Below are 15,134 nucleotides of genomic sequence, written 5' to 3' on the forward strand. Positions count from 1 at the left end.
GTGCCAGGGGGAGGCCGGGCACCCGGGCCAGCAGGGCCGGGCACCCGGACCGGGCTGGTGGCCGGCTGGAGGGGACCGGGCACCCGGGGTGTGGTGGCCCGGGCACCCGGGGGTGGAGCAGCAGGTCCCAGCGCGGGGGGCCGGGCACCCGGGGCACACGGGGCCGGGCACCCGGGGTATGCTGAGGGCCTTCCCGGGGTGGTGGTCGGAGGCCCGGGCACCCGGGGGAAGGAGGACCGGGCACCCGGGGTGTCCAGGTACTTGTGCCTTCTTTGTAGCTTCGCGCTTCGCTCGTTCTTCTCCCTCCGTCTTCTCAGTGGCTGCTTGGGTCTCCATGCTAGCTTCTTCACGGACTTCTTCTTGGTACCTAATGCACAACAATTTTGTTTGAGGTAGAACCCGATTCTTGTGTGAATTTGAATGGAGTTTCAAGAGGAAGGAGTCAACCCCGGTTTCGGTGGCAGGCGCGTGTGCTCTTGTCATCGATCTTCTCCATCCTTGCAGTGGTGGTGTGATGTCCATGGGGATGGTGTAACACCCCAAAAATTTAAACATGTTTTGTTTATAATTTTTTTTGCCAGTAACTTAAATTTTCATTTTTCTGGATTTATTTTTGATCTCAGAACCTCTCTTTTCTTCTAAGTTGTGGAGTTTTCACCCCAAGTAAAAACTTTTCAATTATTATTGGACTTGTTTACCCCCTCAAATAAAACAATTCTTTTATCAGTGGGATTATTTATATAATTATTTTTCCCTGAGCTTTATTTCTCTAAAATGGTTTTTCATAAGTTTTAGGGTCCCATTTGCACTGCAACCCTTTGATAAATTCATTTAAAAATCTCACCAAAATTTGGGGATGACATATGATGTCCCTAAATCACTTTTATGCAAAAATATTATTTAGTCATTTGGAGATTTTGAGTTTTACCACAAGTTTTTATATCTGGTCCAGTTGCACTTTTGCACTACAACCTATTTAAATATTCCTTTAAAACTTCCACCAAAATTAGGGGAGGTCAGTAGGAGTATATTATTCATCTTGGTGCAAAAACCGAGTGATGTTCTTTGAAATTTTTGAGCAAATCATCCTCTTTTGCTCTCTGGTCCAGTTTGGCATTTTCTACTGCAACCATATTTTTGCTTGCCCTTTTTCCCTTGATTCTTTCTCTTGCTTGTAGACCACCCTACAAAACCCTTAAGTCCAGGAGAGTGGACCCATTGGAGGATTTTTAGTGCAAGCAATGATGCCATTTACCTTCTGTCCAGAACTGAAGTTTTGCAAAACTAGCACTAGCAAGTTTCTGGTTTTGCCCAAATGACCTTGCCACCATCACCTACATCTAAAGAGACCCCAATCTGGAGATTTTGGCCACCCCAAGAGTTGCCTAGATGCCCTTGGAATTCTGTCAAACACCTTGGGTGCATGGTCAGTTTTGGCATGATTTTGAGTTTGCATTATAAGCTTGATCCACTGACCCAGCAACCTTGTCCACTAAACTCCTAGATGCCTCTAACCTAGACCTGCTGATTGCCAGCCCCACCCAAGCTCTCTAACACACGCTGGCATTTCGCCGAGCACCTGGCATGCATGCTCTGGGCGCGGCCAGAGCGCGCGTTTTGCACGCGCGTGCGCCCGAGCCGGCGCGTCCCACTGCCGCCTCCCCGCGCCTGTTCTGGTCCCCTCCCACTTCCAACCGACGCACCCGACCCCTCCCTCACCGCAGAGCCGCCCCTGGCGGCCTACAGCGCCGCCGTCAGGTCGGCCATGACGGCTATCGGCCGGCCACAGTGGGCTCCAGCCCCGGACGGCGCCGCCCGAGCCACCCCAGCACGCCAGCTGCCCCTGGAACAGCGCGATCCTATCTGCAAGCCCGTCCGCTAGCTCGCGTCGTCGACACGTCGCCCTGCAGCTACAGAATGGCGGTTCGCCATTGTTCTTATCTCTGGCTGCCTCGGAACTGACCTAACCGCGCTATAAAAGGAACCCCCGAGCACGTTTGAACCTCAGGCAACCTCCTATCACCCCACTAGTGCACCCCACGGCTAGAAAGCGACGGCGGGAAGCCGTCTTCCCCATCTCCGGCCAGTACAGCCGCCGCCTCCCTCCGGTCCATTCATTCGCAACCCGAGCCCCTCCCGTCTATCTAGCACCACCATCCTCCTCCCCTCGACCATGCGGAGCCGCCCGAACCCTCAGCTGTGTCGAGGAACCACCGTAGCCCAAAGCCCCAAACCTCCCGAAGCCATCGGCCATCGCGAAGCTCACCGCCGGCGAATCCCTTCGCCCCCACCACCCTAGCGACCACTGGGAGGACCACCCTGGACTGGCATATCCATCCCTGCCCTCGGGAGCCCGCGAGGAGCCGCCAATCGCCGGCGATGATCGCCGGAGCCCCGCCTCCGGACGGCCAGAGGAGGAAGGAGGCGGGGGACCAGCGGGCCACTGGACCCACTGTCAGTGACCCGTGCCGGTCCATGTGGTTTATGTGGAGGCGTAAACTCAAAGTACGTCTTCGACGTGTACCTATTCGAAACGTTTTTTCTTTTCTTTTTTCTGTTTTATTTAATATCAGAGTTTGACTGAAACTTTGACTGGCTCTAACTTTTTAAATATAACTACAAATGAGTTGATTCTTTTTCCCACCTCTCTCAAATATTGTCTAGTTTATTTTCAGATTTAATTAAAAAAATTTCAGACAAATTTTTTGCACTATTGTGAAACTATGGATTAATTTGACTATTTTCAAAAATAGGATTTTGAAGAAGAAGGCAACTTTCAAAAATGCGCCCCCACTTGCATACTCTTGAAGTCAAGCATTCTGAACCCTGGCATAATATTTTTGTGTGTTGGTTGACACGATTATAACACCACCTTAATACAGGGAACTCGTTATTTTACGTGGTGATACGATCATTTGCATGAATGCATATTGGAGATTTCCTTGCTGTTCGAAATGGATATACCATTGATGGTAACCGTCCTCGTATGCCTTGCATGCATGCCGGAAAGAAATCCGGGAAAGCCTCTGCCTTGGGTAGGCGTGAGCTTGTCTCCGGTCTTTGTCGGGACGGTTATGTCCGGTATGGCATAGTAAGGTATAATGAGTGGTGATTTTGTTGGTTGAAATATATTGGTTATACATATCATGCAGGGAATTTATAAACCTCCTGAGTCGATCGTAGATCGAGTCTTGTTCCAGTAACCCCCATACTTGTTTCGTACTACCACTTGTCCCTACCGCAGGTAGGGTACGGTTCAGTAAGTTGTCAACCCCTTTCTTGGCACACACCATACAGAGAGGCCATGGTGGAAGATACCGGCTGCATCCGGTAGGCAGGCCACCTGGTCCGGGGGCATGGGTGTTTCCGGTTGGGACCGAGAGGGGGGCACCCCTTAGAGCGCGCGATATAAATTTGATCCCATGCTCTTCGAGGTTGTAGCCTCCCCACTTAGAGTTTTGCTTGACAGGTGTCGTGGGTGATTCCAGACACCGGTGAGTTAAGCCGGTGTGTGCAGGTCAGGTGGTTTTCAATTAAAAGATCGTAGATCGAATTAGTCCCGATGGACGAAAGGAATCCGTTACTGGTGGGTAAAGAGTACACCCTCTGCAGAGATTATATCTATTCGAATAGCTGTGTCCATGGTTAAGGACTATAGTCTGGGTTGGGTCAAGTGTCGGTCTTAGTGTCGGTCTTCGGAAAAAAAAAACTACTAAACCAGAACATGGGTCATGACTTGAGACTTGTGATGATTGTGATTATTATTATTATGGACTAATCCATACTATTACTTGAATTATTGAGTATCCCTGGGACGGTTCTACCTCCTGGATATTCACTGTGATTATTTACTTTATAAGCCCTTTAAGTGGTGTCGCTCAGACGCCCAACTGTGGCATGCTTGTTATTTATTTACTTTATAAGCCCTTTATGTGGTGTCGCACAGACGCCCGACTGTGGCATGTTTGTTACTTATTTCACTTATAAGCTCTTTGTGTGGTGTCGCTCAGACGCCCGACTGTGGCATGCTTGTTATTTATTTACTTTATAAGCCCTTTATGTGGTGTCGCTCAGACGCCCGACTGTGGAATGCTTGTTATTTATTTACTTTATAAGACCTTTATGTGGTGTCGCTCAGACGCCCGACTGAGGCATGCTTTATATTATTGTCCTTTCGAGGCGTCGCTTCAGACACCCGATCGGTGCATTCTATTTTTATTCTCTGATTGCATACCCATGTTTTATATGAACAACCTGCCTACGTGCATCATGGATTTTATTTTATGACTGACGTTGTGATCATAGAATATTTCAGTGCATGATTGTCGTTTATGTTATACTCGTGTTCATAATGTTTGCGAGTACATTCAAAAGTACTCACTGGCTTGTCCCTGGCTATTGTCTTGGCCAGATTTCTTGCATGGAAAGGAGCGTTGCAATGACAGCCCCGGAACCTAAGCAACGGCGATAGCAGCCTCGCGAAGATAGGAGTTATCCAGGTCAGCTGTTCCTATGGGAAATGGAGTCCCATGGACGCTGATGATCCACAAACCACTTCCGCCATCAACCACTAGAAACAATTTGTTGTACTCAGAGGCCAGAATGGTCTTGTACTACATATGATGTACTTTGATTGGAATTTCTATAACAAGTTGGTGCCTCATCAGCTAACAGTAATCCTGGGGTTGGTGAGCACAAGGGCCATTTTTCTGGGAAATTAGTATCCCGAAAATCCGGCCCTGATAAACTTGGTATCAGAGCCAGGCTGACCATTGGCTAATCCTATCTTAGCCTAGTCAATAAACCTAGGTTAACCAACCCACCAGACCTTGACCTAACCCCGACCAAGCTTCTCGCGTAAGATAGCCACACAGTGACCTGACACTTTTGGCAGTCGGTGCCCAACCTATCAGCCTAGCCTGTCGATCACGCGCCAGTGACCGACATCTAAATTGTCTCATTCGCAAGCGTGCGAATGAAGACTCCGCCCCCTTTTCTATAAAAGGGCACACTAGCCTCAACACAGCATAGCACAAACTTTTTCCCAAACCGAGCTATAATGCCAGGACCCATTGTTCACAATGAGACCGCAGCCACCAACCTTGGAGGTTTTGTGATCGTGCTAGCAAATCTCACCCGCCGTGCCTTCGCATTAGAAGAGCCCCCCGAATATGTTATGTACCAAGGACCCATGAGCGGTGAGAGCCGTCAATTCTGGGCCATAGTGCACATCTACGGTAGGGGTCTATCGCCAGAACGCCCCTACAGGTTCACCGGAAGGATAACTTCCTTTGAGCCACAAGCCATTCAACTAGCTGCGGCACTTGTCACCCAGAGTTAACTGTCGCTCGTTCTACTACTACCCCAGCCATGATGGGTATGGTAGGCCACCCCAGGCCGCCAACGGAGATCACGAGACGGATCCTACATTGTTGCATCTGGTGCGCTATGTAAGTGCACTAGTGGATCTGTTCGATCAAATCACTCTTGATCTGATCGCAGCTCATGGAGAACTGATACACCAAGCCCCGGCAAGAGAAGAAGATGAGCCCAACGCTGGCAACCCAGTCGTGATGTTCGGACAACCGATCGAGTCCTGGAGGTCTGCCCCAGTCATCGACCAAAATACCTTGATGACCCGAGAAGTGCTTCGTCGCCTTTTGGGAACACACTCCAGCGGGATTGTGGCCAACAATCCCCGAGATGGTCATCATCGCTACCCCGACCCTGCAGTCCCTCAACCCCCTCCAGCTAATCCCGACGGTGAGACCCGTGGAGAAGCCTCGACGTCCACAAGGCACGCCCACTTAGATATTAACGAGGTAGACTAGAGTCGCTCGAGTAGTACCGAGTCTTAGTATGTCCACGCCCTGTAATTATGTGATCCTGTATCACCGTGATTAAATTCTATTTGCTTGTGCACCCCTATAGTAGCCATGCATAAGTATGTTGGTGTGCGATTGCATTTTTAACCCGGGCATAGCTGCCAACCCCGACGACACAAAATTTGTGCTATGAGTAAACTTTTTTAGTTTCAGCTAACAGGAATGATATTTTCTAAAACAACTCTTAGCAAATCTCGAGGACGAGATTTTTCTTAAGGGGGCTAGTGTTGTAACACCCCAAAATTTAAACATGTTTTGTTTATTAAATTTTTTGCCAGGAACTTAAATTTTCATTTTTCTGGATTTATTTTTGATCTCAGAACCTCTCTTTTCTTCTAAGTTGTGGAGTTTTCACTCCAAGTAAAAACTTTTCAATTATTATTGGACTTGTTTACCCCCTCAAATAAAACAATTCTTTTATCAGTGGGATTACTTATATAATTATTTTTCCCTGAGCTTTATTTCTCTAAAATGGTTTTTCATAAGTTTTAGGGTCCCATTTGCACTGCAACCCTTTGATAAATTCATTTAAAAATCTCACCAAAATTTGGGGATGACATATGATGTCCCTAAATAAATTTTAAGAAAAAATATTCCTTAGTTATTTGGAGATTTTGAGTTTTACCACAAGTTTTTAAATCTGGTCCAGTTGCACTTTTGCACTACAACCTATTTAAATATTCCTTTAAAACTTCCACCAAAATTAGGGGAGGTCAGTAGGAGAATATTATTCATCTTGGTGAAAAAACCCAGTGATGTTCTTTGAAAATTTTGAGCAAATCATCCTCTTTTGCTCTCTGGTCCAGTTTGGCATTTTCTACTGCAACCATATTTTTGCTTACCTTTTTTCCCTTGATTCTTTCTCCTGCTTGTAGACCACCCTACAAAACCCTTAAGTCCAGGAGAGTGGACCCATTGGAGGACTTTTAGTGCAAGCAATGATGCCATTTACCTTCTGTCCAGAACTAAAGTTTTGCAAAACTTGCACTAGCAAGTTTCTGGTTTTGCCCAAATGACCTTGCCACCATCACCTACATCTAAAGAGACCCCAATATGGAGATTTTTGCCACCCCAAGAGTTGCCTAGATGCCCTTGGCATTCTGTCAAACACCTTGGGTGCATGGTCAGTTTTGGCATGATTTTGAGTTTGCATTATAAGCTTGATCCACTGACCCAGCAACCTTGTCCACTAAACTCCTAGATGCCTCGAACCTAGACCTGCTGATTGCCAGCCCCACCCAAGCTATCTAAGACACGCTGGCATTTCGCCGAGCACCTGGCGTGCATGCTCTGGGCGCGGCCAGAGCGCGCGTTTTGTACTTGCGTGTACCCGAGCCGGCGCGTCCCACTGCCGCCTCCCCGCGCCTGTTCTGGTCCCCTCCCGCTTCCAACCGACGCACCCGACCCCTCCCTCACCGTAGAGCCACCCCTGGCACCCTACAGCGCCGCCGTCAGGTCGGCCACGGCGGCTAGCGGCCGGCCACAGTGGGCTCCTGCCCCGGACGGCGCCGCCCGAGCCACCCCAGCGCGCTAGCTGCCCCTGGAACAGCGCGATCCCATCCGCAAGCCCGTTTGCTAGCTCGCGTCGTCGACACGTCACCCTGCAGCTACAAAACGGCGGTTCACCATCGTTCTTATCTCCGGCCGCCTCGGGACCGACCTAACCAAGCTATAAAAGGAACCCCCGAGCACGTTCGAACCTCAGGCAACCTCCTATCACCCCACTAGTGCACCCCACGGCTAGCAAGCGACGGCGGGAAGCCGTCTTCCCCATCTCCGGCCAGTACAGCTGCCGTCGCCCTTCGGTCCATTCAGTCGCAACCCGAGCCCCTTCCGTCTATCTAGAACCACCATCCTCCTCCCCTCGACCATGGGGAGCCGCCCGAACCCTCAGCTGTGTCGAGGAACCACCGTAGCCCAAAGCCCCAAACCTCCCGAAGCCACCGGCTGCCGCGAAGCTCACCGTCGGCGACTTCCTTCGCCCCCACCACCCTAGCGACCACCGGGAGGACCACCCTGGACTGGCGGATCCATCCCTGCCCTCGGGAGCCCGCGAGGAGCCGCCAATCGCCTGTGACGATCGTCGGAGCCCCGCCTCCGCACGGCCAGAGGAGGAAGGAGGCGGGGGAGCACCGGTCAAACCTGACCAGTGGGCCCCTGGACCCACTATCAGTGACCCATGCCGGTCCGCGTGGTTTAAGTGGAGGCGTAAACTCAAAGTACGTCTTCAACGTGTACCTACTCGAAATGTTTTTTCTTTTCTTTTTTCCTTTTTATTTAAAATCAGAGTTTGATTGAAACTTTGACTGGCTCTAACTTTTTAAATATAACTCCAAATGAGTTGATTCTTTTTCCTACCACTCTCAAATATTGTCTAGTTTATTTTCAGATTTATTTGAGAAATTGTGAGACAACTTTTTTGCACTGTTTCGAAACTATGGATTAATTTGAATATTTTCAAAAATAGGATTTTGAAGAAGAAGGCAACTTTCAAAAATGCACCCCCACTTGCATACTCTTGAAGGCAAGCATTCTGAACCCTGGCATAATATTTTTGTGTGTTGGTTGAAAAGATTATAACACCACCTTAATACGGAGAACTCGTTATTTTACGTGGTGACGCGATCATTTGCATGAATGCATATTGGAGATTTCCTTGCTGTTGGAAATGGATATACTTGTGATGGTAATCATCCTCATATTCCTTGCATGCATGCCGAAAAGAAATCCGGGAAAGCCTCTGCCTTGGGTAGCCGTGAGCTTGTCTCCGGTCTTCGTCGGGACGGTTATGTCCTTTATGGCATAGTAAGGTATAATGAGTGGTGATTTTGTTGGTTGAAATATATTGGTTACACATATCATGCAGGGAATTTATAAACCTCCTGAGTCGACCGTAGATCGAGTCTTGTTCCAGTAGCCCCCATACTTGTTTCATACTACCACTTGTCCCTGCCGCAGGTAGGGTACGGTTCAGTAAGTTGTCAACCCCTTTCTTGGCACACGCCATACAGAGAGGCCATGGTGGAAGATTCCGGCTGCATCCGGTAGGCAGGCCACCTGGTCCTGGGGCATGGATGTTTCCGGTTGGGACCGAGAGGGGGGCACCCCTTAGAGCGCGCGATATAAATTTGATCCCATGCTATTCGAGGTTGTAGCCTCCCCACTTGGAGTTTTGTTTGACAGGTGTCGTGGGTGATTCCAGACACCGGTGAGTTAAGATGGTGTGTGCAGGTTAGGTGGGTTTTCAATTAAAAGACCGTAGACGGAATTAGTCCCGATGGACTAAAGGAATCCGTTACTCGTGGGTAAAGAGTACATCCTCTGGAGAGATTATATCTATTCGAATAGCCGTGTCCATGGTTAAGGACTACAGTTTGGGTTGGGTCAAGTGTTGGTCTTAGTGTCGGTCTTCGAAAAAAACCCTACTAAACCAGAACATGGATCATAACTTGAGACTTGTGATGATTGTGATTATTATTATTATGGACTAACCCATACTATTACATCAATTATTGAGTATCCCTGGGACGGTTCTACCTCCTGGATATTCACTGTGATTATTTACTTTACAAGCCCTTTATGTGGTGTCGCTCAGACGCCCGACTGTGGCATGCTTGTTATTTATTTACTTTATAAGCCCTTTATGTGGTGTCGCACAGACGCCCGACTGTGGCATGTTTGTTACTTATTTCACTTATAAGCCCTTTATGTGGTGTCGCTCAGACGCCCGACTGTGGCATGCTTGTTATTTATTTTCTTTATAAGCCCTTTATGTGGTGTCGCTCAGACACCCAACTGTGGCACAGTTGTTATTTATTTACTTTATAAGCCCTTTATGTGGTGTCGCTCAGACGCACGACTGAGGCATGCTTTATATTGTTGTCCTTTCGAGGCGTCGCTTCAGACACCCGATTGGTGCATTCTATTTTTATTCTCTGATTGCATACCCATGTTTTATATGAACAACCTGCCTACGTGCATCATGGATTTTATTTTATGACTGACGTTGTGATCATAGAATATTTCAGTGCATGATTGTCATTTATATTATACCCATGTTCATAATGTTTGCGAGTACATTCAAAAGTACTCACTGGCTTGTCCCTGGCTATTGTCTTGGCCAGGTTTCTTGCATGGAAAGGAGCATTGCGATGATAGTGCCGGAACCTAAGCAACGGTGATAGCAGCCTTGCGAAGATAGGAGTTATCCAGGTCGGCTGTTCCTTTGGGAAATGGAGTCCCATGGACGCTGATGATCCACAAACCGCTTCCGCCTTCAACCACTAGAAACCATTTGTTATACTCATAGGCTAGAATGGTCTTGTACTACATATGATGTACTTTGCTTGGAATTTCCGTAACAAGTTGGTGCCTCATCAGCTAACAGTAATCCTGGGGCTGGTGAGCACAAGGGCCATTTTTCTGGGAAATTAATATCCCGAAAAGCCGATCCTGACAGATGGTCGAGGGATCCTCCGCATCATCTACCCCTTGGGAGAGATCCGTCCATGGATCAAGATCTTCATCACCATGGGAAAGAGAGGGCGTCTCCGTGTATAAGTGGACAACCACCAAGCACTTGTCATGTAGAAGCTCGAAATGGGCACTTTCCAATGTCGCACCGTCTTGTGATTCCTTCAAAAGTAGCAAAGATAACATGCACTTGGAAAAACAAATGTGGTTGACGTAAGAGCAACACCAAGCATTCGAGATGTGATTAACCCAACACGTGTTGTCCTCAAGCATAGTATATGGTGTGGCAAGGGAGTGTGACATGTCATGTAAGCACATAAAGTGAGCAAAATGAATAACATCATGTAAACAATCATGCAAATGGGAGGTAGATATGCTAAAACATTTGACAAGAGAACAAGCATCGACCTCAAGATCATAGCAAACATGCATAACGTGCTCAACAAATGGTCGATGGTAGGCATAAGAATCATTCACAACAGTAAAGAAGATGATATGTCTAAACACATGCGTCAAGTGCAAGACAATCTGAGCATAATGTGCATAGGGTGTAGTGAAAATCGAGTGGCACTCAACACAATAGAAAGAGCAATTGTTCATCATGTGTGAGGCAATCAAATCAATCATGTGATAAGCAATGTGACATGGCATATGTGAAGTAATGACATTGTTGCAACCAAACGTATGAAAGGAGCAAGTGATCCAAGAATTGGATGCAACATGAGAAAGCATAGAAATTAAGTCATGCAAACTAGTGGAGCGAAGATGCAACACACTAGAGGAAATCATGGCAATCATGTCATGTGAGCAAATAGTAGGCATAGGCAATGTACATGGCATATCACAAGCATGATTGCAAAGCAAGATGAATATATCATCATAGGCATGTGGCAAATAGCAAACATGGCAATAACAAGCAATATCTCCACCAAGCTTGCAAATACACATACAAGTAGTAGAATCAATCATCATGTGTAATGCAAAGCATGGGTCACAAATGCATGGCAAAGGCATTGGAATGAGCATATCATGCAAAGTGAACATGGCAAGATGGGCATATAATATGTAACGAACAATAACCCATAGCCAAGTGAGGGCCAAGTAGAAGAAATGCGTGAAGTCTTTGCACAAAGAGAGCGATGGGAAAGACAATCCATGGGATCCCAAGTCATCATTGCTCTCTAGAGCTCGTTTTGTCAACTCGTGGGATTGCGAGGTTGACAAGTATTCATGGGTACCTACACAAAATAGAAACAAGCCAAAGAAAGTGTGTGCATGGTAAATGTACACATCATCCATCATGATGTGTATGTGCTCGTGAGAGTTAGCACAAGATAAGCATCACTCAAAGAAATTGGAAACATGGTATATGACCATGTCATCCATCATGAAAGAATAGTTGTTATGTATAACATGATTGTGATGAGGATTTAGCATACAAGTATATGTCACATCGGTAGCATTTTCATTCATGGGGAGCATATGGTGCACACAAGTATTGGGATCATGCAATGGATAGGATGGATCAAAATCTCCTAAAATGTATGAGGAAACTATGGGGGTCTCCTCATGAGCAATAGTGGAAATGTCATATGGGGAATATGAACAACATCCAAAACAATGCATATCCGAAACTAGGTGGTCATGGCATGGCATATGAGATAAATGTTGCAAATGAAGCATATCAATATCATCACAAGGAAAACAAATGCCAATAACCATGGGCTTGTCATCTATGCCATAAGTGCAAATTGTTTTTTTAATGACATATGCATAGTCACTATGAAGAGATTGCAAATATGACATGTGGTTGATCTCATGCATAGCATATGGCAAGTCAAGCGGATTGTCAAACGTGATGTGACCTAAAGAATTGCCACAAGAAATCCTATGTAACATGGCATCACAACTAATAGACTCCACATGGCAATCATCATACTCATCATAAATGGGCTAGAAATCATCACATGAGGAAGTCACACTAGCATGAAGAATGGAAATAGGTGGATTAACATCATGCAAGCAATCAATGTCAAGAATGTCCACTAGTGGTACTAGAGCATCACCTTCACCTATGTTACCGTTCTCATTCCACTAATGTGGTGTAGGTGAGGTGGAAAAGACCAAATGGGGGTCATCATCATCAACTTGATGGAACCATGTGGGGGGTGCGTCATATTCCACCATGACCATCGTCTTGTCCATAGGAAGGACAAAGTCGTCACGAATCGGCGCGTCATCATATATGGGACCTAGCACCGAAGGAGAAGACACAATATAGGTAGAGGTTAAGTCGTTAGAAATCATAGTGGCCTCACATGCCCTATCAACTACCTCACTCTCTCTATGTGGTGGTGGCTCAGTCACTCCCTTAAGGTTGGTGCACTCAAAGTCACATATGGTGGAGTCACTCATCTCACTCAAGTGGTGGGGGTTGTGGCTCTCCTCACATGGGAATTGTGGCAACTCATCATATATGGGGCTAGTGGTGAAGTCACTCTCACTGTCAATATGGTGGCACAAGTCACTCAAGTCATCATACGTGGTCGTGGTCGAAGGGAAAATCCCATGCTCAACCATCTCACCGTCGTCACTGTGGATGAATGCTGAAGATGGCACATCATCACTCTCCTCCATGACCGAAGGGAAAATCCCATGCTCGATCATCTCGTCACTGTCGCCGTGAATGAAGGCCAATGTAGGCGTACTCGTCGGAGGTAGGCGAAGATGTCGTACGTCCAAAGGCGAAGATGCCTTGATAGCACTTGGCGAAGATGCCGAAGTAGTCGTGGTAGCCGGAGCTTCCTCTTGGTGGTGCTTGTCTCGCGGTATTCTCTTTTGCTCATGAAGCTTATCCTTGGCGTGAAGTAGAGCATGATCGGACTTGTAGGATTGTGTGTGTCAAGCATCGTCATCTTGATGGTGTTGTAGTGCTTGAGCTCGATGGCGTTCCAAAGATTTGCTACTAGAGCGTCGCTGCCTTGAAGATGACAAAGGGGAAGATGACTTGTAGTTGGCCAACATGTCTCGTACTTGATCCATTTGTTCGTCCAACTTGGTGTCGATGTAGTCCCTTTTCCTTGCTTCATTTTGGCGAATGTCGAAGGCGAGTCACTCAATGCCTTGCATTGCTCGTTGTAGTCCGAAGATGGACGTTTTGTTGATGTTGTTGTTCACGCCGTCATTGTTGTGGAAGACCGGAGATGAAATGCCTTGCCTATCCATCACAAGACCCGAGCAAATGTGAGTGGAAGAAAGGAAAAAACTAGACCAAATGTACCTTTCCAACGTTGAAGATGGATCAATTATCACTCAATAATGTATCAAGGAAATAGCACAATTGGTAACGGATCTTGTCAATTTTCACACCTACACAAGTAAGGCCTATGGTGGAGCTCGGTGAGGATAGTGGTACAAAAATTTGATGCAAAATGTTAGAAAGAGTCAATAATGTTGGAAAATATTCACAAATTCGCAAGTGAAACAAGTAGACCATTAGCAATATGTAGCTAATGGAAACACAAACATGGATAGATAAATCAGGTCGTGCAACCAAGGAATGAGCACAAAATGTGGAATCCACGGAAAACACTCATGTTGCACAACTCAAGAGAGACGCTAGAACGATTGCTCAATAGGCGGATATGCCACTTGTGCACAACCTATAAGATGCAAAATGTAAGTGCTTTCTATCCCAAGTATGCTATGTGTATGATGTTCCCAGTGTTCTTCTCAAGATGATCCAAGATGATCGGATATGACAATCTTATGTGCAATGTGGTATGATGCTATGGCTCTTGCTTACAAGCTTCTTTGCTCTCTTTTTTGCTTAAAAGCTTTTTTTCTTTTTTTCTTTGATATGGCCACTTATGCGAAATGCACACACCAAGATAGCAATTGTGTATATGTGGGAACAATCTTGTGACACAAGGGATGATATGATGATACCAAGATGATACCAATATGACATGGTATGTATGCAATGGAAGGTACAGATCACTAATGTGCACAAGTAACGTTGCCGGCAATACTCAATGGCTAGTATTGATAGGCAAGTGACGTAAAATGGGCTAAGGGGTTAACAATGTAATGGCAAGAATGTGCAATGATGGGATACCACGAAACCAAGATGATATAGAGGTCACCCGTTCTTGCTTACGGTTAGGGTGTGAAAATGGTGAAGTGGTCGATGTCGAATCCTTGTCGAAGGTGAGCGGCGGTGTTTACGATGTCGAACCATTCCTAGATAGCCAAAACACCCTAGGAAACGGAAAAACCGCAAACTCAAAATCTCAAGGGAAAATGTCAAATGGTGGTAGCGGAATGCGTTGGTGGTTCCGGAGTTAGCAATTCGAAAGTGGTGGTAGTGGTGGTTGATGATGAAGCAACCGTCCCTAAGTAGCTGAAACACCTTAGGAGACTCAACTCACCCCTCGAGCAACGACAAATGCTATATGGGACTAAAATGGGTTAGGTTGCGGAAAGCTATGGTGGTTAGGCGGATGATATGGTGGATGGCCTATGCAAAGATGCCAAAATGCCAAATTTTTGATGGAGTCAAATGGTGTTGGAATCTATCTAGATGGATGGGGGATATCAATAGATACTCAACAAGCTAAAGAACGTCAAAATCGGACTCCGGGGGTGAAAGTTATGGCCGAGACGGTTTTTGTTGGTGGCCTGATTCTGGGAGGTGCGGGTGCCCGGGGTTTGGAGGTGCGGGCACCCGCGGTGGTCCGAGGCAAATAGCCCGGGGGTGCGGGTGCCCGGGGCTCG

The sequence above is a fragment of the Triticum dicoccoides genome, chromosome 4B (genome assembly GCF_002162155.2).
Source record: "Triticum dicoccoides isolate Atlit2015 ecotype Zavitan chromosome 4B, WEW_v2.0, whole genome shotgun sequence".
Classification (NCBI taxonomy): Eukaryota; Viridiplantae; Streptophyta; class Magnoliopsida; order Poales; family Poaceae; genus Triticum; species Triticum dicoccoides.